Below are 22,531 nucleotides of genomic sequence, written 5' to 3'. Positions count from 1 at the left end.
TTGGTTTCTGGTGCTAGACTGCCTGGGTTTAAAAAGCTGCTCTTGGGGCAGCCTGGGTGGCTTAGTGGTTTAGCGCTGCCTTCAGCCCAGGGCCTGACCCTGGAGACCTGGGATCAAGTCCCACCTCAGGCTCCATGCATGGAGCCTGCTTCTCCCTCTGCCTGTGTCTCTGCCTCTCTCTCTTTCTGTGTCCCTCATGAAAAAATAAATAAAATCTTTTTTTAAAAATGCTGCTCTTCCTCTCTTTATTGTGTGACTTGCAGCAAGTTACCTAACGTATCTGAGGATTTCTGAACCCCATTGTACCCATCTATAAAGTGAAGTCAATAATAGTAGTGACATTGGCATCTTAAAGCTGGTGTCATTATCAAATGAGCCAATACACTTAAAGTACTAAGAACAGTGGCAGGCATATAGTAAGGCCTCAATAAATATGAGCTTTCTCTAGGATAAATATTATCTAAATTTTAGCATAGTTCTCAGGGAACTTGGCAGGGCCACTCTCACTGTTCGGTGTGCATGCTGCTTCTGTAAAAGCTAACTGAAAAACACTGAATGCCATTTTCACTTTTCACTTTTTTTTTTTTTTTTTTTGGTAGAAGTGAAAATCTTCAGATCTCCTTTGGTTATCGAAAACAGGTACTAACATAGGTCATTCATAAAAGTGAAGTGGTCTAATGTGAACTTTTGAAAAGTGAGTGGTAACTGTATATCTCATAGCCTATAATCATTTAATAAATGTACTGCCCGAGACTTTTCACTATACCACATTGTCCTAGGTGCACAGAATCTGTAATAGACTTTTCAAAAGAGACTGTCATACCTCTCTTAACCTCACTAAGGAAAACTAGATTTTAAAAAATCCTCAAACACAAAAATATCATGATATTATCATTCGGCAGATAAATCCTAGTCCTAAAAGAAGCAGAAAAATGAGGTCATTGGGCACCAAAACAGTGAAAGAGGTCTTTTTTAAAGACATCTGTGGTACCAGAAGGGGACCTTCTTTTTTGGGCTTAGATGTAGTGGGGTTCTCAAATGACTCAGTATCAGCAGCTGAAACCATACGATTTTACAGCACATAGGGAAAGCTCTCCCTGCAGAAATGTGGTGAGCATCTTTCATGAGGAACTTTTTCTGCTTCTCCACGTGTCAGAGACCTCAGCCGAGAAAGGAGAGCGAAGGAGATACAACCCTGTAGGAAATACAGTGACAGTGACGTGAGTCAAAGAGGCAGCTCCACTCCTTTGAGTCACCCGAATCTATAAATAAACCTGAAAGTCAGAGAGAAATTAGTCCCTCTGTTGTTTATGTAATGTTTTCACAAAAAAGCATTTTTACAATTCTTTTAAGCATGGTTCCCTACTCACAATTTATCCCGCCTTGAGAAAAAGGTTTAGGAATTAATCTTTCAGTTGTGACAAAAGAGGTAGAAATAATGTAAAAATTGAAACTCTAATAGCCAACTCCATATGGTCTTTGACCTCCTACCAAGACCATTAGGAAATGTAGTATATACATACTCCTTCAAAGTAAAGACCAAAGCCCACAGGATACAAGGTTCACCCAAGCTCCTTCTTTGCTTTAGACATTTCTTAAAAGAGGCAGTCCAGAGGACCATTCAAGAAGTTTCATGTCACAATATTTTCTTTTTCGTGGAGTACTTATATTTGGTGTAAATGATTCTGTATTATGTTGGCACTTTTGGAGTGAAACTCTCACCAGATATGTGAGATTGCAACCAATTCAAACCCCAACTTGAGGAAATAGTGCCATTCTCTAGTTTAGGAAAGACAAAACCGTGGCCACCAGAGAGGGACGCACCGTCCAGAAACACAGCAGGGCTCTGACTCATTTCCTATTCAAGTAATTTTAGTTTCTTAATATGGGCACCATGATTTGCCTAGAAAATTCTGTGGCAAATTGGTTTTGTTGTTCTTTAAGTGCGTAGCCCCATATTTACTCCTCTAAAATCAGGCAGATCTACAGTTGGCTTTAAAATTAGCCTGGGAAGGGGCACCTGGGTGGTTTAGCTGGTTGAGCATCTGACTTTTTTTTTTCATAAGTGTCTGACTCTTGATCTCAGCTCTTCTTTTTTTCAAAAAACATTTTATTTATAAGATTTTTATTTATTTATTCATGAGAGACACACGGAGGGAGAGAGAGGCAGAGGGAGAAGCAGGCTCCATGCTGGGAGCCTGATGTGGGACTCAATCCTGGGTCTCCAGGATCACGCTCTGGGTAGAAGGCAGGCGCTAAACTGCTGAGCCACCCAGGGATCCCTCAGCTCAGGTCTTGATATCATGTTCATGGGTTTGATCCTGTGGTCATGGATTCGAGCCCTTGGGTTGGGCTCCACACTGGGCATGGAGCCTACTTTAAATAAAATAAAATAAAATAAAATAAAATAATAAAATAAAGCAAAACAAAACAAAATAAGCCTGTGAAATCCAAGAAGTGTTGAGACATACACAGTAATTGACGCAGCAATGTCCTGGTACCCAGTTGAGGAAACACCCCAAAATCCTCAACCAAACTGCTTATATATTCCAGAGGATGATCTAGGAGTGATCATCCAAAGAGGTGCCAGAGTGAGGCGCTATACCCCATAGGCAAGGCAGCCAGCTTGCTGTGCAAGTGGGTCCCTGGCCTTGGATTTGGAAAATCCTTCCTCAGACTCCATAGTCCTTGAATGAACGTGCTTTTTATGAGGAGGAGAAAATCCTACAATGAAACATTCAAGATCAAACTGATTTTTTTAAAGAGAGAAGTTGGTTTACAAGTATCACTTTGTCACCTATAAAAGGGGCAATGCAAACTCTCCTAGACACATAAAATAGGATATTGAAATAAAGATTTTGCATAACCAATAACTGCACTTAAAAATTAATTTGGGGGCACCTGGGTAGCTCAGTTGGTTGAGTGTCTGATTTGGTTTCAGCTCAGATCACGATCTCATGGGTCATGGGATTGAGCCCCATGTCCAGCTCCATGCTCAGAAGGAAATCTGTTTCTCCCTTTTCTTCTGCCCCTGCTCCCTGTTCATGCTCTCCCCCTCTCTCTCAAATGAATAAATAAATCTTTAATAAGCTGCCCCCTGCTCATGCTCTCTCCCTCTCTCTCTCAAATGAATAAATAAATCTTTAATAAAATAAAATAAAAATTAATTTAGGGGCACCTGGGTCAGCCAGCTGACCAGGTCATGATCTCAGTGTCTCAGGATGGAGCCCTGCAGTGGGCTCCAAGCTCAGCGGGAAAGCTGCTTGTCCCTCTCCTCTTCCCACTCCTTCACCCCTCCCCCATCTCACCCATGCTCTCTTTCTCTCAAAAAAATAAATAAAATCTTTTTAAAAATTAATTTGGCATTTTGCTGAGAACCTAAAACTGCTCTACAACATAAAGGCTATTAAAAAGAAAAATAAAGGGTAGCCCCGGTGGCGCAGCGGTTTAGTGCCGCCTGCAGCCCAGGGCGTGATCCTGGAGGCCCGGGATCGAGTCCCACGTCAGGCTCTCTTCTCTGTATGGTGCCTGCTTCTCCCTCTGCCTGTCTCTGCCTCCCTCTCTGTGTCTCTATGAATAAATAAATAAAATCTTAAAAAAAAAAAAATAAGGACGCCTGGGTAGCTCAGTGGTTCAATATCTGCCTCAGGTCATGATCTTGGGTCCTGGGATCAAGTCTCACATTGGGCTCCCTTTGAGGAGCCTACTTCCCCCTCTGCTATGTCTCTGCCTCTCTCTCTGTGTGTCTCTCATGAATAAATAAAATCTTAAAAAAGAAAGAAAGAAAGAAAGAAAGAAAGAAAGAAAGAAAGAAAGAAAGAAAGAAAGAAAAACAAGGGTGCCTGTGGTTCAGTTGGTTAAGCATCAAACTTTTGATCTCAGCTCGGGAGTGAGCTGGAGCCCTGCATTGGGCATACAGCCTGCTAAAAACAAAAGCAGCTGTACAAGAAACAAAATAATTAATCTGACCATCTAGTTTTCTCAGCCTCTCCTTTATCCAATCTCATAGAGTCACTAATATTTAGCCCACTAGAACTTAGCAAATAGAAACTGAAAAGGAAACTAATATCTATTGAGTACGTACTAAGTGCTAAAGAGCTTTACATACATTATTTCTTTTCATTCTCATTATTGTCTCCATTTTACAGGTAAGAAAAAAGAGGCTCACAGCTAGTAAGTGGCAGAGCCCAGACATACCAGATTCCAAGGATTTCCTAACAACACCTCTCATTCACTCTGTGCTTACTCATTCTTTCTTTAAAATATTCATTTTTGTTTATTTATTTTTTGTAAAGATTTCATTTATTTGTTCATGAGAGACACAGAGAGAGGCAGAGACACAGGCAGAGGAAGATGCAGGCTCCATGCAAGGAGCCTAATGTGGGACTCGAACCCATGAATCCAGGATCATGCCCTGGGCCAAAGGCAGGCATCCAACTGCTGAGCCACTCAGGCATCCCTAAAATACTCATTTTAAAAAATATTTTATTTATTTATTTATTTATGTATTTATGTATTTATTTATTTATTTATTCTAGAGGTGGGTAGAGGAGCAGAGTGAGAGGGACAAGTAGACTCAGTGTTGGGCTCTGTACTCAATCGCACGACCCTGAGATCATGACCTGGGCCAAAACCAAGAGCCGGACGCTTAACCAACTGGGCCACCCAGGCACCCCCAAAATACTCATTTTTAAAAAGATACATATTTCTCTAGTTTCCTTGCTCTCTTATTCACATCCAACAGGAGGTACCATTTACCAAAAATCTTACAGTTAATAAGTGGGTAGGGTTTAAATACACACCATTCTGCCTCCCTGAGAAAAGTGATACTTATGAAAGAAATAAGGACCCAGGAGAAAACAATTTATTGACTATAATTAATAAAAATTTTTAGGTCAGGAATCTTCATCTAATATTTAAAAAATTTTTAAAGACTTTATTTATTTGAAAGAGAGAGTGAGGGAGAGAGTATGAGGTGGGGGAGGGGGAGAGGCAGAGGGAAAGGGAGAAGCAGGCTCTCTGCTGAGCAGGGAGGCCCATGTTGGGCTGGATCCTAGGACCCTGGGATCATGACCTGAACTGAAGGCAGATGTTTAACCAACTGAGTCAACCAGGCGCCCCTAAGATTTATAAATTTTAAAAGACAGGAATAATTTTATGTGTATGTACAAACAGACACACACACACAGTATTACGGACAGAGAACCATAGACTTTAAGAGATGGGAGGGATTGTAAAGGAGAAAACTTCAGACCCACACATGTGTAGCCATATTAAAATTTGTGCTGAATAGCTCTGATTCCCATTTAATTGCCCAATCCAAGACCAAGGAATTATGTGGTTTTCTTCAGCATTTCAAGTCTCCGGTTAAAATCTTCAAAATCGACTTCCTCAGAACCATAAGGGTCAATGGATAGGCTCACTTAAGGGTTTATATTGGGCAAATCAGGTAGCATAAAGTTATCAAAACCAATCTTGGATCTTGATTCTGGCTTTGGAAAAGTTGGGGGGTTGAGTCTTGGACCTGTTCATTTCATTTTGTTTTTAAAGATTTTATTTCTTTATTCATGAGAGACACAGAGAAAGAGAGAGGCAGAGACACAGGCAGAGGGAGAAGCAGTTTTCCTGCAAGGAGCCCGATGCAGGACTCGATCCCGAATTCCGGGATCATGCCTTGAGCCAAAGGAAGACGCTCAACTGCTGAGCCACCCAGGCGTCCCTGGACCTGTTCATTTCAATACATATAATTAAAAGTCACAATAATACAGTCTTCCAGAAAGAAATCCCAGCCTCAAAGACAGTAGGCTATTATGACTTTTGAGAGTGCAGCATATAATCTGGCTGGCGAACGACATAACTCTTCTATCATGCAAATGGTGGTAGTGGTAAAATCTTTTTGGCCCTTACTTCAAGGACAATCTGGACTCTTTAAAAAGGCACACTTTTTCAAACTATGTGCCGTTATGATCCAGTGTGGTAGTGGTTTTAAAACTTCTTTGTGCTAAAGATCTCTCTGAGATCCACATCCAGTTTGAAAACTGTTAGCTATTATAAAGGAACCCACTGTACTTCTAGTGAATCAGTAATAACCTTCTCTCACCTATGGAGGAACAGTCTTTTCCTCCATAGTTTCAAGTGAGTTTCAAATGGGGCTTACACTTACAACTCTGAGATCAAGACCTGAGCTGGGACCAAGGGTCAAACCCTTAACTCTCTGAGCCACCCAGGCACCCTGAAGAATTGTCTTATAACAACTGGAAAACTTCAACAAATACTAAGCAATTCCAGTTTCTACGAGAATTCCCCATACTTTCTAGGAACCAGTGAAGGAAGCAAATCGTTCTTCTTTTTTTTTTTTTTAATTTTTTTATTTATTTATGATAGTCACACAGAGAGAGAGAGAAGCAGAGACATAGGCAGAGGGAGAAGCAGGCTCCATGCACCAGGAGCCCGACGTGGGATTCGATCCTGGGTCTCCAGGATCACGCCCCGGGCCAAAGGCAGGCGCTAAACCGCTGCGCCACCCAGGGATCCCTAAATCGTTCTTCTTATAGGAGTTACTCTGAAAGAAAAAAAGATCACTGGGATATGGTTGGAGTTCCAAACATATTTTTTCATAGTAAGTTTTCAATAAATATTTCATAAAAATAACTTTATCACAGTCAAGCTTCATTCTTCTGAAGGTGATTTTTTCTTTTTATGCCTTCTGGAAATTAGCTTTAGGAGTGGCTATGAGTTTTGCTTCTTATGTCACCTGTGGTCTCCTACAAGAATTGGGAAATCTTTTATCTTTAAGCTTGGAGATGCTACTTGTGAAAGATGATTCAGTTTAATAAAGTCACTAGGCTTTTTCTCCATCAAATAAATGGCAAGGAGAAAAGGACAAGCCAGGAAGAAGAAAGTGTTAGGATGAAAAGATGAAAAAATATATCAACCAAATAAAATGTGTAGATCTTTTTGGATCTTGATTTCAACAAAATAACTGTAAAAAATGCATTTTTGAGACAATCAGCAAAATATAATGTGGATCAAGTATTATATAATACTAAGGAACTATTTTTCATTGTATTGGGCATCATAATGGCATTGTTTTATATTATAAAAACAAAAGGTATGTGTTAGAAATATACACTGAAGTATTTACAGGTGAAATTATATGTCTGAAATTTGCTTTAAATTCCTTCTTCTCGGGATCCCTGGGTGGCGCAGCGGTTTGGCGCTTGCCTTTGGCCCAGGGCGTGATCCTGGAGACCCGGGATCGAATCCCACATCGGGCTCCCGGTGCATGGAGCCTGCTTCTCCCTCTGCCTGTGTCTCTGCGCCTCTCTCTCTCTCTGTGACTATCATAAATAAATAAAAATTTAAAAAAAATTAAATTCCTTCTTCTCTACCAAAACAAGTGTCAGGAAGAGAGAAAGAGAAAAGAAATAAAAGAAGCAGAATGTTGACAACTGTTAAAACTGACGGGTATATGGAAGTTCATTGTATTATTCTAATTTTCTATATTTTTAAATTTTCCATAATTAAGTTTTCTTTCTCATTTTTAAAGTTTTTTTTAAAGATTTTATTTATTTATTCATGAGAGACACAGAGAGAGAGAAGGAGATGCAGAGACATAGGCAGAGAGAGAAGCAGGCTCCGTGCAGGGAGCCCTATGTGGAACTCAATCCCAGGACTCCAGGACCATACCCTGGGCCAAAGACAGATGCTCAACCGCTGAGCCACCCAGGAGTCCCATTTTTTGTTTTAATTCCAGTTAATTTTATACAGTGTTATATTAGTTTCAGGTATACAATGTAGTGATTCAACACTTCCATACATCACCCAGGGCTCATCACAAGTGCACTCCTTAATCCTCATCACTTATTTCACCCATCCCCCTTATCTTCCCTCTGATAACCAACAGTTTGTTCTCTATTGTTAAAAGTCTGTTTCTTGGGACATCTGTGTGGCTCAGCAGTTGAGCATCTGCCTTCAGCTCAAGGCGTGATCCTGGAGTCCCAGGATAGAGTCCCACATCGGGCTCCCTACATGGAGCCTGCTTCTCCCTCTGCCTATGTCTCTGCCTCTTTCTCTGTGTCTCTCATGAATAAATAAATAAAATATTTTTTAAAAGTCCATTTCTTGGGGTGCCTGGGAGGCTCAGTCAGTTGAGCATCTATCTACCTTCAGCTTAGGCTGTAATCGCTGAGACCTGGGATCAAACCCCTGCGTGGAGCTGTCTGCTTTGTGGGGAGTCTGATCCTCCCTCTGCCTCTCCTCCTGCTTGTGCCCTCACTCTCTCTCAAATAAATAAATAAATAAATAAATAAATACATCTCTTTAAAAAAAGGAGTGTTTTTTGGTTTGTCTCTCTCTTCTTTTTTCCTTCTGCTAATTTTTTTTCATAAATTCCACATATGAGTGAAGTCACATGGTATTTGTCTTTCTCTGAATGACTTATAGCAGCATTATTTACAACACCAAGATATAGAAGCAGCCCCAGTGTCCATCAACTGATGAATGGATAAAGAAGATTTTATATATATATATATATAAACACACACACACACTGGAATATTATTCAGTCATAAAAGGAATGAAATCTTGCCATTTGCAGTGACATGGATGGAGCTAGAGATTATCACTCTTTTTTATTTTAAATCAGAGGACTTGCATTCCAAGACTGGAAGCTGAGCAATACACAACGTGTGGTTCAAATAATTTCAACAAGGAAAATCAGGGTTAAATTATGTTGAAATATAAAATCTTTTTTTAAAAGATTTTAATTTATTTGAGGGAGAGAATGAACACTGGGGAGGGGCAGAGGGAGAGAAGAGAAACAGATGCCCCCCTGAACAGGTAGCCCAATGTGGGGCTTGATCCCAGGACCCTGGAATCATGACCTGAGCTGAACGCAGATGCTTAACCAACTGAGCCACCCAGGCACCCCTAAAATAGAAAATCTTAAAAAAAAGAGTTTCATGGCCCAGAAATGCCTACCAAGGTAAAAAGAATAAAACAATTTCTCTTTACTTCATAGAGAAGGAATAGAGAATAAAGAAAATTAATGTCTATGGCTCTTTAACTTTTATTTATTTGACTTCTCCAGATTTATGTATACAAACTATTGAGATTTTTATATTATTTTCAACAAGAGAGTAAAGTGTTTTCACTACAAATAAATTAATATTGAAACATAAGTCTAAGTCACTGTATGTTAAAGGCTTTCAGATTTGTCCAGCTCATAAAAATGTTCCTTGCTGTCCATATTGCGGTATTGTCAGGAGGTTGATAAAAGACTATAGGCCCATTTCTCATGAGTTCAGCATAAAAACACATCAAATGTCAGTTAAATGACTGTAAATATGCCCCCCAGGTTTACAAAACTTCACAGAGATTACTGTACTGTTCAAAAAGCTCACAGAAATATACACTACCACTACCTGTAGTATCATTCCAGATTCAGTTTCTCTTTCTGTACTGACCTTTCTTTCAGTAGGAAGGCATGAGAAACAAGGTGCTAGGGATCTCATAGGAAAGGGCCCCGGTACAGAGACTGGTGATGCCCGAAGTGGATCAAACCAGTTCCACCTGTTCTCCAAGAGCACCTTTCTTGATATCCTCAGTAAATTCAATACTGACCAGGTCTGTTGGTGCTTCAGCCTGAGGCAAGAGGGTAAGAATCATATTACATTCTCATTTTATCACACATTTGCTTATTGCATACCCACTACATGCAAAAATTCTTTTTTTTGAAGGGTATAACACATGTCTGTTAGTTAATTAATTAATTAATTTTTAAAGTTTTTTGTTTATTCATTTGAGAGAGAGAGAGCGAGTACATGAGAGAGCACAGACTAGGGGGAGGAGCAGACTCCCCAACGAGCAGGGAGCCCCCTGGAGGTAGAGCTCAATCCCAGGACCCTGAGATCATGCCCTGTGTCAAAGGGAGACACCCAACCAACCTAGCCACCCAGGCGCTCCCATGAGCAAAGAGACGTGATTCCTGCCTTCATGAAGCTTAGACTCCAGTGTAAGTCAATGACAGTTAAAGCAACCTTCAAGCTTCTGGCCCACAAGCTTCTTTTTTTCTTTTTAAGATTTTATTTATTCATGAGAGACACAGAGAGAGGCAGAGACACAGGCAGAGGGAGAAGCAGGCTCCACGCAGGGAGCCCGACGTGGGACCTGATTCCCAGACTCCGGGATCATGCCCTGAGCCGAAGGCAGACACTCAACCGCTGAGCACCCAGGTGTCCCCCACAAGCTTCTTCTTTCTCTCTCTTCCAATAACTATATTTTGAGTGCCTATGAGATCAGACCCTGTGGTACATCAATGATTAAGAGCTACACATAAATATGTATAGATAGGTCTACGAGAGAGTTTATCAAACTTTAGCGGTGGTAAACTCCGGATTTATTAATTTGCTTGACAGAATCTATTGGCCACTTACTGTAAAGTCAGTACAGTGCTAAGGATGCTACAGTGAACAAAACAGACAAGAGTTTCTGTCCACATACAACTGATATCCCCGTGGAAGAAACAGATAATAAACAAGATCACTAAGTGAACTGTACAGTACGTCAGAGATAAAAGCAATAGAGAAAAAACATAAAGCAGAGAAGAGGGAAGAGGTGACATTTCAGAGAAGGTAGCTAGGAAGTGACTTCCAGAGAAGAGAACATGTAAGTACAGACCTGAAGGAAGTGAGGGAGAGATGGGGCCGATTAGCCAGAGAACACAGAGTACTGAAAGTACAAAGGTCCTGAGGTGGGAACCAGCATGCGTGTTTGAAGAAGCACAAGGAGGCCGGTGTGGCTGAGGCAGAGTAAATAAGAGGGAGAGTAGAAAGAAAGAGGTCAGTGAGAAGAGGTGAGAGTGCATGTGGGCAGCCTCCTTGATGAGAACAAAGTTGCTGCCTGTCATTCTAAGTGAAATAAAAAGCCAATTGACAGTGGCACCTGGGTGACTCAGTCAGTTAAGCATCTGACTTCAGCTCAGGGCAGCATCTCAGGGTCCTGGGATTGAGCCCCACCCCAAATCTGGCTCAGCCAAGAGTCTGCTTCTCCTTCTCCCTCTGCCTCTCCCTCCCAACTCATGCTCTCATTCTTAAATAAAATAATTAAAATAAATAAATAAATAATAAATATCTTAAAGCCAAAGGAAAGGCTTTAAATGCATAAGAGTGACATGATCTGACTTAGGTACTAACCAGGTCTCTACTATATTGAACCTCAGTTAATAGGAAGAGGAGCAGAGGCAGGAAAACCAGTTAAGAGGCTATTGCAGTCATCCAGGCAAGAGATTATTGTAGATTAGATAGATGTGCTGTGAGTGGAAGTGGTGAGAAGTAGTAGGATTCTGGATAGATTTAGAAGGTAGACTGGTTACTTTACAGATTTGCTGAAGATTGGTCAGTGGCTATGGGTAGGGAGAAGGGGTAGAGTCAAGGAAAATATAAAGATTTTGCCCTAGCATGAAATTGCCATGAACTATAGAGTAGGTCCTTGAAGGGGTGAGAGAACCTTTGGACATGTTAAGTTTGAGATGTCTCTGAAACATCCAGGTAAAGATGTCAAGAAGGTGAGTGGCTATCTTAGCTTGGAGTTCATATCAAGCTAGAGGTCTTAGCTAGTAATATACATGTGGAAGCCCTCACCCTAAAGATGGGATTGTAAACCATGAGGTAGGATGAAATCACCTAAAGAAGAGAGAAGAAAGAGAACAAGTCTAGAGATTGACCTCTTGGGTACATCTCTCATGGCATTTCATGTGGCTTTTACTTCTTCAAAGTCCCTTTCTGTGTTGTCTAAAGTTTTATAAAGTGTCCTCTTTCAAACAAACCATAGAACTCTTTGGAAGCGAGAGAGCAAAAAGAGAGAAAGTAAAAGAGTCCCGATCAGATAACCACCAAGGAGCAAAGCATCAGAAAAGTGTGCCCCTTAACCATAATCCAACATGGTACATGCCACTTCAGCAGTTCGAAGGTATTAGGGGCATATCTTTCTTGCCCCGAAACACTCCATGACCACCTTTTGGAAGTTTAAATCATTCTCAGTGATGACGATGAAAGCAAAACTTTATTACATTGGCTACGTGCCACGTATTGCATTTAACTTCCTTATTCATATAAACTCATTTATTTTTTTTCATATTAGCTCACTTAATCATCTCAATAAACTTATGAGTCTTGGTAATAATTATTAACTATTATTATCCCCTTTATTAAAGTTCAGAGGACTGAGTCTTTGAAGGGGTAATTCACTTGCCTAAGGTCTCACGGTTAACAAATGGTGAATCTATGATCTGAATATGGGCCATCTCACTACTGAACCCATACTCTCAACCAACACCAAAAGAGAAAGTGCCTTACACCCTAGGATCTTGCAGCTTTTATTCCAAGAGCTCTTTATTAAAATGCAAATTATCCCTGGGATAAAATTGAGGTCTTAAGAACTAAAAATGTTTATACACTTCTTCGTGTATGTGTGTGTTTTTTTTACACACTTCTAAATACATAACACTTCAGATATCTTCATCTTTGTTTTCTACGTTGTTGTTACCAGCTTAGAAGGGTCATGTGACAGCAGAAGTCAAGCTCTGTTAGGAAAAGTATGTAGGTGAAGAAAAGGTGCAAATGTCACCTGCTTTACAATCCTGCCAGAGCTACTCTGGAAGCCACATTCCTAAGCAGAGAAAAAAATATCTTGGTGCACAAAAAATTCTCAGCTTTAAAGTCAAGTCTTCCTTCTTGAAAGTACTCACCATAGTGGTTGCCTCGGGTTTATATGGCACATTATAGTTCTTAGGAATTTCTATCAGGTATTTTTCTACTAGCACCTGGGGTAGAGTGTTCACATTTAACTTATACAGTAGCTGGGGCACTAGGGTGGCTCAGTTGTTGAGTGTCTGCCTTTGGCTCAGGACATGATCCTGGGGTCCTGGGATCGAGTCCCACATCATGCTCCCTGTGGGGAGCCTGCTTCTCCCTCTGCCTGTGTCTCTGCCTCTTTCTGTGTGTCTCTCATGAATAAATAAATAAAACCTTTAAAAAATTTTTACACATTAGCTGCAAGATAAAGAACATAACAGATTTGGTCACACACATCTCTACAAACTCTGAAGCAAAAAGAGTTTAGTTTATATATAAGTCAGCCCTATCCTGGGAAGAAAGAACCTCAAGCCAAGTAAAATAAGGGGAAGAAAATAAGCATAAGAAAAAATATTTTGAATTGAGAAGTCTAATTTTGTAAGTATTTGAATTAAGTCAGAGGTGGTATTCAACATACTTAACCACCAGTACAGTAAGGCACCATCCAACCAGAATTGATACCTTGAAGGCTGAGAATGTCCACAAGCATGAAACAACACTGTAGCTAGATATCTGTGTCTCAGCTGAACGTCAGTCCTGAATTCTATGCGTGTGGTCACGATGTAAAATGTTCCAAAGTTGAAGCTTCCAAGTATATTAACTTCCTTCATATTAACAGGCCAGTTACATTTGGGAAAATGGATGCTTTCTTCATAAAGAAACCATCTCAGCTTGCTTGAGACTAGCTTTTTGATAAGTATCTGAGTCCCCTAGTCCAAAATCTTTATCCAAGTTGCTCTACCTCCAATGCGAAACTTATTTCTAAATATCTTTCAGTCTGCCAAAATTATGTGCCATAAGTTTGTTCATATTTGCTTTTCCTGGACTTACTGGCTTAGAAAAATATATGTCTCTGGAATGGTACTACCTGAGAACTGATGGTTCCAATCTAATTTGTTCAACACAGTTGGCCATATTCTTGGCTATACTTTACACACACCTGCTTAGATACTGGAGCAGACCATCACCAAGAAAGAAAGAAAGGTGAAATTCATGAAGTTATGTATGGCAAATGTGCTGGAGATGAAGAGCCACCAAAAGAGCAAAAATCACTTTCATCTTACCTCACTGGAAGTACATTCTTTTAGCATCAAAACAACAGCAATAGCAACAAAACAAGTGCTTTGCTTTGCTTTTAAATATCTGATAAATGTGATAAACTTAAAAACTCTAATTCTAAACACCTCATAAATTATGATTTCTGTCTCTACACAAAAGAAATCCAGTTTCAGATTTTGTTTTTGTTTTTAGGTAAGGTTTATTTATTTTTTTCTACCATTGCCATTAAAAGAAAAATATTTTTTCACTTAAAGTTGAAGAGAAGGGCAGCTCAGGTGGCTCGGCAGTTTAGTGCTGCCTTTGGCCTGGGGCCTGATCCTGGAGACCTGGGATCAAGTCCCATGTCAGGCTCCCTGCATGGAGCCTGCTTCTCCCTCTGCCTGTGTCTCTGCCTCTCTCTCTCTCTCCCTCTCTCTCTCTCTCTCTCTCTCTCTGTCATGAATAAATGGATAAAGTCTTTTTTAAAAATTACGTTAAACAGAAGAAAATACCTTTATGGTTGTCCTTTAAGAGAAGGAGGGCACCTGGGTAGCTCAGTGGTTGAATGTTGGTCTTTGGCTCAGATCGTGATCCTGGGGTTCTGGGATCGAATCCCACATCAGGCTCCCTGCAGGAAGCCCTGCTTCTCCCTCTGCCTGTGTCTCTGCCTCTCTCTCTCTCTCTCTCTCTCTCTCTCTCTTTGTCTCTCATGAACAAATAAATAAAATCCTTAAAAAAAAGAGAGAGAGAGAAGAAAGGATTCCTCTAACTAATCCCACAATTCCAAACAAATAGCACTAGGGATACCCTTACCTATAGTCGTGCCACAGGCAGTGAAAACTTATCAGACTTACTATTTTCAACTCAGGTACCTCTGAATGGATGTGAGGAGCTGCTCAGATTAGTGTAGATATAGATCGGCCAGACCAGAATCCAGTTTCCTAAGAAAAACACAAAGTTAAGCGACACAGGGTTTTATGCTTCTCTTTCGCCCCAACCCCTGCTTCAAAGGTAGCGCATCCGGGCACTTGGGTGGCTCAGTGGGTTAAATGCCTTCAACTCAGGTCATGATCCTGGGGTCCTGGGATCCAGCCCCTTGTGGAGCTCCCTGTTCAGCGGGGAAGCTGCTTCTCCCTCTCCCTCTGCCTCTTCCCCCTACTCCTGCTCTCTCTCTCTCTCTCTCAAATTAATGAGTAAAATCTTTCATACAAATAAATATTTTAAAGATCTTATTTATTTATTCATGAGAGACACAGAGGCAGAGACACAGGCAGAGGGAGAAGCAGGCTCCCTACAGGGAGCCCAATGTGGGACTGGATCCTGGCACCCCAGGATCACGCCCTGAGCTGAAGGCAGATGCTCACTGAGCCACCCAGGCATCCCAAATAAATAAACAAAATCTTTAAAAAATAGTCTATGGACAATGTTCAAAATATAATGCCAAATAATGTTTAACTGATATTAGAATATGTACATATAAATATATATAACTATATGTGCGCCAATGTATGTGTTTATACACACATAGAAAAATACAGAAATACATATATAAACTGAAAGAAATATACCAAAATTCTTGGTTCCAGATTTGGTGATTTATGGATTCTTTTTTGTCTCTTTTCTACAAGTTTAGGGGGGGAAAAAACAACCATATGGTTCTAAAAATGGCTCTTTAGACTGAAACAGTCTACTTCTTCCTATAAAAATTAGAGGCAATGTCCTTTGGCACGGTCCCAACAAATTAAAGCCCACCTTCTCCCTCACTAGAGGGCAGGGATGCCTTCTCACCCCTATTAGCCTGAGAAATGGTGCAAGTTCCATAGGTCTTACTTTGGCCTGGATCAAGCTAAACCGAGCCAGCAGCAGGTCACAGGACAGCTCTAGGATCTCCATGTCCTCCACGAGGTAGTCTTCTCAGATAATGTGCTCCACTCAGATCCGAGCTTGTTCATCTTTCCCAGCTGCTAGATGGTCAACAATCTCTTTTCTTGTTTTCTGGGACTGCTCAGCTGCAGCACAAAGCACATTTATAGAAAAATGCATGTACGAAGCGGAGTTCGTTGAATAAAAAAGGCAGGTTATGTGATAAGGTAAAACTGTTTTTACAAAAACAATACAAAATGTAAACCATATGTGCATATATTTTTTAAAAAAGTATTATATAATAGGTCAGTGGTTCTTAAAGTGTCATCCCCAGATCAGCAACACCAGCATCACCTCGGAACCTGTTAGAAATGCATATTCTTGGGGCCCACCTCAGAAATTCTGAATGAGAAAATCTGGAAGTGAGCCCAGTGATCTGTGTTTGAATAAGCCCTCCAATTCTAACACCTATTGAAGCCTAAGAACTATTGCTTTAAGGGGATGCTTTGTTTTATCCTTTCAGCTTATCCTGCTTTTCTAAAATGTTCTGTAGTGAACATTTATTATTTTTATAGCAAAAGAGTTATTTAAAGATTTTTAAATTTTATTTATTTATTTATTTATTTATTTATTTATTGGAGAGAGAGCACGAGTAGGGATGGGGCAAAGGGACAACCAGACTCCCCACTGAGTGTACTACTAAGTGCAGAGCCCTAAATGGGGCTCAATGCCAGAACCCTAAGATCCTGACCTTAGCTGAAGTCAGATCCTTAAGTGACTGAGCCACTCACATATCCACATAATAAAAAGATTATTTTAAAAAGAAGAACGGGGATCCCTGGATGGCTCAGCGGTTTAGCACCTGCCTTTGTCCCAGGCCATGATCCTGAAGTCCCAGGATCAAGTCCCACATCGGGCTCCCTGCGTGGAGCCTGCTTCTCCCTCTGCCTGTGTCTCTGCCTCTCTCTCTCTGTGTCTCTCATGAATAAATTAAATTTAAAAAAATAAAAAAGAAGAACGCATGAAGTCCTTTGCATTTAAAAAACTGTCCCCAGGGATGTCTGGCTGGTTCAGTTGGTGGATCATGCAACTCTTGATCTCAGGGTTGTGAGTTCGAGCCGCACGTTGGGTGGTAGAGATTACTTAAAAATAAAATTTTAAAAAAATAAAATAAAAAATAAAAAACTGTTTTCATATATACAGTTCCATTTGATCCCTGTAATACTGTGTGTGGTGCATTTGTTATTTGCATTTTATAGCTGAGAAAATTGAGGTACTGAGAGGTTAAATGGCTTGCTCGTGGTCATGCAGTTAGGAGTAACTGAATTAGAACAAAGCCAAATCTTTAGGATGCAAGTTCTTATGCTTTTTCACCATATTATGCCAATAAAATGAACACATAGAGTCATGCTGGGGAGGTAACAAATGTAACCTGTCCCAGGCCAATCCACTGAGATAAGTCTTAGCACCTTGTGTTATGTACCTGATGACTGAGCCTCGGGAAACAGGTGTTCCACAAGTCAGGAGAACTTGAGCCTCCAATATGTAACCTGTCTATTCACCAAGTTATGATCACTTTCTTTTTTTATTTTTTTTTATGATCACTTTCTAATCATGAACAGAGTTACTCTGTCATTGCAAGCAAATCTTGACATGGGACTACTTTTGAATCTGAAATAAACACAAAACTCAGTTCTCAAAAGGTTGCTTAACAACTCCAAAGTAGGAAAATGTTCTCTGCTCTAGACATCATAGGGAAAAGAAATTATAGTAGAAGTGGGCTTGTTTCAGATTAATACTGGACTGTTGTTACATAGCTACAAATATTAGCAAACATTTATGTTGTGCCCGGGTTATAGTTTATGTTACAACTAAAAGGACGCATGGGCATGCAGTTTAAAGTTCACAAGTTGTTTTTTTTTTTTTTTTTTTGCCACTAAAGTTCACAAGTTCTTAAAAAAAAAAATCACAAGTTCTATCTACACCATCAATGCCATCATCATTGTTCATGGTAACAATGATGGGTACCAATGGGTTTGCCTAAATTTTATTTGCCTAAGGTTTCTTCTTTAAGCCCCTATTTTCTAAAGAATGCCCAAAAATCAGTTTTGGAAGTTTAAGTAACAGCTGCCTCTCTATCAAGAGATTATAGTAATTCAATAGTAAATACTGCTATTTATGGAGCACTCAGAAAACTGCATGCACATGCAGTATTTATTTTACCCTCCTCATAATCAGAGATCATCGATTTTTCAGTTTATTAAAGGTTAACAGCTCATGTAACCCATTGAAATGAGGAAAAAGCAAGAGGCAACAGAAAATAAGCTGTATTTAAAGAAAAGACATTTGTCAGTTACTACCCCCACTCATGGGTGTAATACTACTTGAGCTGTCACCTGATAGAAGAAATAGCTTCTCTTTTGGGGGGGGGGGTTGAAAAAAGGTAAGGAAGTCCTTGAGAAAAATTTGCCCAGCAGCTCAAACTTAATAGCTCCTGCACATTTGAAAAAGCTTGACTAGATAAAGTTCTCTGCTTTGGTGAAGAACAGTCCAGTAATCTGGACATTGTTTTGCATTTTAAATCTTTGGAAACTTCTTTTTAAATTAAACTTTTTATTTTGAGATAATTGTAGATTCAAGTGCAGTTTGTAAGAGGTAAATCAGAAAGATCCATAGTACCCCTTGCTTAGTTTTTGGCAAGGGTCATATCTTGCAAAACCAAAATACTGATATTGATACAATCAAGACACAGAACAATCTTTGCAAACTTTCAAGTGATTTGATCACCATAATCATCATTTCCACAAGTCAGGCACATTCCTTTGAATTCCAAAATTGCTAAGTAATGTCTTAGGAGATCTATGGGGTGAGGGAGGGTAGTGCTCAGTGATGAGAGGCAGCTTGCTGTGCTGTCTGGAGTATTTACTCACTTTTTCTTTTTTCCAGGAGCTTTAGGCGATTGACAACAAGTTGCAGGTTGACCCGAAGGCAATCAGCTTTGAAGGCAGAGGTGAACATGATGATTTCACCACAAGGCACAGCAGCTCTCCACTAACCTTGCTGAGCCAGTTTGACAGAGAATGAGTTATCAATGTCATGGGGGCATTAGTTTTTCCATATCTACTTTACTCATTTACGAGGCCCCTGTAAGGAATTCCTGGCTGCTCAGCAGTGGCCTAAATGAACTTCCTTCTCTGTGGCCCAGTTCCCCAGATAGGACTCTTACAATTCAGAGTTAGGTTTCCTTCGGTTTATTCCAATCATCAGTCTTCTGACTGCAACTTTTCAGAGTTCTACAGGAAGTTTCTGATAAAAATGAGAGCTTTTGGCAAGTGTCTGAGGAAGTAGACAACAGATCAAGATTCCTCCCCCCAAAGGATATATTAGTCACTTATGGAGAAATTCCAAGACCTCCCTGCAAATAAAATATTAATGAATTTGAAAGGGAGATCCCCATTGGAATCTGTAGTGGGCACATAACATTAAAAGCGTGTGGAAATAAGGACAGAGAATTGCTCAGAGAAGCAGGTAAAGCAGAAGCTTGAAAACTGCACATTTCTATGTTTGGACATCTAGAAAAGCTTTTGAAAAATAATCTAGGGGCACCTGGGTGGCTCAGCTGGTTAAGTATCTGCCTTCTGCTAGGTCAAGATCTCAGAGTCCTGGGATGGAGCCCTGAATCTGCTCCTTGCTCAGCTGGGAACCCTCTCCCTCTGCTCCCCCTGCTTGTGCTCTCTCGCTCTCTTTCTGTCAAAATAAGTAAATAAGGTCTTTAAAAAAAAGGAATCTAATGGTAGGCACCAACACATTTCTTGGGAAAGATAAATCTGCAAATTATTTCTAGAATTTCAACATATACTTGAGATTAATTGTTATTTCTGCCATTGGCATTCAAAGATAAAGTTCTTTCCTAAAATGACACTTTTACATGCTGAGTGATAAAAGTAAAAAGACATGACAGTTTGAAGAAAAAAAAAAAAGAACACACCTATTCCTCTTGTTATGACACACATGGTTTCCCAAAATGCTAGAACTTCTCTTTGGTCTGATTCCTTAACTTCAAAAAAGAGTTGGGATAGTTGTCTGAACATCCCGCTGTCTGTACCAGAGGTCTAGAAAAATCACAAATGAGGAATTAGGCAACACAGAGAACTAATTTGAAACTCATGCCTGCTTTAGGAGAAGAACCAGCTCAGCCCGGTTTTGTGGTCATTGGTTTTCTTTCAACAGAGTAGCTCAAACTCTCCCATCACACAAATTCAATCTACACACATCAAAGGAATTCAGTGGGAACCCAAGGAAAGAGAAGAGGTAGACAAGACAGATTGAAGTATAACACTGTAGTTCCCAAATGTCTCAAATGCCTTTAAAAGTATCCTTCCCTGGGGGAGGGAAAAAAATTTTTAATGAAAAAAATCTCCTTTCAGTTCTATAGCTCTTAAAACTGTGTGGAAATTAAACTTGGTGAAAAAAAAAATGAAGGACCTTCAACTGAGAGAGATTGAAAACAGGTAACAAATAGGCAAAACCACAGAAGAGTAGAAATGAGGAAATGGGACCAAAAAAGAAAATTAGCAAGGAGAGTCTCCCAGTTTGAGTATCCTTGTAAAATGTCATTCAATAACTATATATTAGGCCAGTTTACAGTGAATAAGGCCCTGGGCTTAACTTACCATAAATAACTTACATAGGGAGTTACCCAGATTCCAGAGATTAGTACAGAGTTTTGGAGAAATGAGGTAACTTTTAGTTATTTTAGTCTTAAATCTAAAAACTATGTTAGTTTACTCATCACTAATATTCCTGTCAAATTGTCACCTTGGAGCTTCCTACCATCAATATGTAGGACCAAACAAATGAAGATTGCTTGGAATAAAGAGTTCTAGAAGAGAATACAGCAGAGATACGACCCATTCTTTTGGGACTGCCCCACCAAACGAGGAAATCACCTGTGCCTCGCCAATCAGAACATCCTGTTTGTGTGTGTGTGTGTGTGTGTGTGTGTGTTTGTTTGTTTGTTTTTTTAATCAGAAACGCCTTTGCACTATGTAATCATGTTAACGGCTGGTAGCCAAAAAATTCTTTTTGGTTGCATCTACCTGAGTCTGCTCTTTCAATTTTGTCTGAAACCCCAGCTGTCTGAGAGCATATCTTAAACCTGGAGGAAATGGCTTTCCTTGAATACACCTGGATGATTCAAGGGTCTCTATCTTGGCAGATTTTTAAAATATTTGAATTTGTTGATATGGAAAAAACTGGCAAAGACAGCAGTATGTATTGTCATTTTTTAAAGATTTTATTTATTTATTTGAGAGAGAGAGAGCAAGGTGGGAGGAGCAGAAGGAAAGGGAGAAGCAAACTCCCCATTAAGTAGGGAGCCCCATCCCAGAATCCTGAAATCATGACCTGAGCTGAAGGCAGCTGCTTAACTGAGTCAACTAGGTGCCCTGCATATATCATTTTGATGTTCAAAAAAGAGTATAGACTTGTTTTTCTATCTTGGTAGTTTTTGTTTTATCTTGGTAGTTTTAATGCCAATTTAGAGAGCTAAGCAATGACTTAGAAGCCAGAATGCCAGTTAGTGCTAAAACGGAATCACTGAGTGACCACAGGACTTCCTTCTTAGCCAAATTGAGAGAGAAGATGACTGTCATGAATCATACTAACATCCTCGAAGCATAGCCCTCTGCTGATTTAGCTGGCTGCAGATCAGTACCTTTATTGTTTCACCCACTGGTGCAAGGTGTGTGTGTGGGGGCATTCAATGGTTTTGATGATCCTTTGTGTGTATCGAAGTGAGAAAATACCAAAATTGAGGTCAACTGATTCCCTAGAAGGAATCTTAAAGACCATATACTTTGTTTTTTAACTTACTCATCTTAATATTTCTAAGATAATATCCCATAAGAAATCTAAACAATACGTCCTTTTTGTTATCTTTTTGGTCACCACCCAATGCTGCTTTCTTCTCCAGAGATAACCAATTTTTTTTCTTTTTAGAAGGAAGGGCAAAGTCTTCCTTTCTTTTTTTTTTTTTTTTTAAGATTTTATTTATTTATTCATGAGAGACAGAGAGAGAAGCAGAGACACAGGCAGAGGGAGAAGCAGGCCCCACGCAGGAAGCCGAACGTGTGACTCGATCCAGGGTCTCCAGGATCACACCCTGGGCTGACGGCAGCGCTAAACCGCTGCGGCCACCCGGGCTGCCCCGAGATGACCAATGTCAACTAGTTGTTACATAGCCTTCCATTCCTTTTCTGGTACAGGTACATAATATGTCTTTATATGTGTTACATATGTATTTTTGCATTAAATACATGATATCACACTGTACACACTTAATTATATTTTCACTTAAAATGTTTAGAGAGAGCTCTTTTATCTACATCTTACTCCCACCGTCTCATCTAATTTAAGCTCCTCATTTTGCATACGTGGAAACCTAAGTCTAGAGTAGGAAAACGATTTTCCTAAGGTCAGACAACTACGGGCTAGGGACCAGAGCCCAGCTAATTATTTTCAAAATCAAACAACAAAAAAAAAATCAGTTGTTATTTAGTGAACAAAGTCTGCAAAAACTGAAAGGGGAAAAACCCACTCGGATTCAATCTCTCTAACAGTTAAACTTAATTTTCTCTCTTGTCTGGATGCAGAACTCTTTTACATCGGTGTAACCAAAGCACGAATTCGACTGGGGTTCGCTTTCCCACTTGCTGTTAATCCGATGTCCATGCCATTATGGAGTTAACTAGACCATTGGCAGTGAGTGGTGACCT

The 22,531-nt window shown here is 40.0% G+C and overlaps 1 pseudogene; it reads right to left on the bottom strand.

Moving 5' to 3' along the window:
* Positions 1 to 556: 556 nt before the first annotated feature.
* Positions 557 to 19,494, bottom strand: LOC140628370 (IST1 homolog; annotated as a pseudogene).
* Between the last annotated feature and the right edge of the window lie 3,037 nt (positions 19,495 to 22,531).

Source organism: Canis lupus, chromosome 3 (genome assembly GCF_048164855.1).
Source record: "Canis lupus baileyi chromosome 3, mCanLup2.hap1, whole genome shotgun sequence".
NCBI lineage: Eukaryota > Metazoa > Chordata > Mammalia > Carnivora > Canidae > Canis > Canis lupus.
The sequence above is the reverse complement of the archived record's forward strand: the minus strand, read 5'-3'. Positions and strand labels throughout refer to the sequence as shown.